Source organism: Mirounga angustirostris, unplaced genomic scaffold (assembly GCF_029215605.1).
Source record: "Mirounga angustirostris isolate CCGP_5_RB_7025 unplaced genomic scaffold, mMirAng1.0.hap1 SCAF_9, whole genome shotgun sequence".
Lineage (NCBI taxonomy): Eukaryota > Metazoa > Chordata > Mammalia > Carnivora > Phocidae > Mirounga > Mirounga angustirostris.
This window is the reverse complement of record NW_026991717.1, coordinates 125,449,297-125,450,740: the sequence shown is the minus strand read 5'-3', so window position 1 is coordinate 125,450,740 and position 1,444 is coordinate 125,449,297. Positions and strand designations below refer to the sequence as shown.

At 38.9% G+C, this 1,444-nt stretch overlaps 1 pseudogene; it reads left to right on the top strand.

Annotated features, from left to right (window-relative positions):
* Window positions 1–235: 235 nt before the first annotated feature.
* Window positions 236–300, top strand: LOC123862538 (U4 spliceosomal RNA; annotated as a pseudogene).
* The last annotated feature ends 1,144 nt before the right edge of the window (window positions 301–1,444 follow it).

Sequence of the window (1,444 nt, the reverse complement as noted above, 5' to 3'; positions counted from 1 at the left end):
ATCTAGACAAATAATCTCATTATGCATTGTGGGACTGTAAGGATTCCTGATTTGCAAAACACTTTGATTATTTAAGAACTAAACTTTATTCTGGAAAGATGCCAGTGGGACCACTGTTGCATCTAGAAGAGTTTGGGTGTGAGGAGACACCAAGCAACCTTCCTTATTTTTTGGTGTCATTAACATCAATGTGGCAAAATATGAATAATCATTGCAATCGTTCATTTGATGCTTTAGCTTTGCACAGTGGCAGTATCGTAGCCAATGAGGTTTATCCAAGGCGCGATTATTGCTAATTCATTTGATGCTTTGATACCTAGTGGCTGTTCATGTGTGAGGCATTGTGTGGGCAAGCAAGACCTTGCTATCACACTTTCAATGAACTACAACTCATTAGGGGGATCCTTTTAACATTTTCCTATTTCTAGGAGATGTCTCAACTCATTTCCAAGTCAGCAATGAAAACACACTTGCATTTTGGTAAATCAGCTCTAGAGCACAAAGAATGATCAAACAGAGGGGCTGTGGTTAAAAGGTAGACTCCCCCTCATTTTGAGTTTAAGCGGGTTCCTAGGCTTCATACTGGATTCACTGAATCAGAATTCCTGGAGACACAGCTCCCAATCTGCAATCTACTAAGCAACCCTGGTGAGGCTGAAGCATGAGGCTGAGATGCCTCTCTTAGGGCTTTGCACATTCCTTTTTGAAGTTTCCCAAACTAATTTAGGGCACCAGTGACCCTGAGCCCTTAAAGAAACCATTAAACTCCTTTATAAAATGCTGCATCAGTAATTCAATTTCCTAAATAATTAGTATGGGCAGACCAGGAAAGAACTGGGAGTAAAAGGGGGCTTATCAGTGGAGTAGAGAGGGAGGTAAATATTTAAAGTACATATTTTTGGAGTTTTCAAGTCAAGACTCTGCAGCTGGCATAGTGTGCTAAGGTATTTTTATTGTTTTGTCTTTTGATCTTTCAAATTATAGAATATAATGGTCCTGAGTGTAAATAAGTGTTTATTGAATCTTATACTTATTTTCACGTCTGATAGTGATATAGCATTAAAGTTTTATAACCTGACTGGAGAGTAGAGAACTAGAATTCTCTATTCCGGTCTCCTTGTGACATCCAAGTGCAAGCCTCAGCCCCATCTTCATTCTCTTGCTTATAAATCCCTCCAATCAAGGGTTGTTTTCCCTTTTCTCTCTGCCTGACCAAATGCTATGGTCCTTCATGGTCACTGTCAGAGAAGACTTCCCTGAGTGACTGCATACTAGCTCTCTTAACTTCTCTGAAGTGTGGTGCCCATAATATTTCCCCTTATTATATATATATATAATCAAAATTATTTCTAGAGGGCAGAAAGAATCCTGCCTTTTGGTTCCTTCAGATTCCTCATATTTCATAAGTCATAGCATATGCTTGGCATATTTGCTTAATAAAATC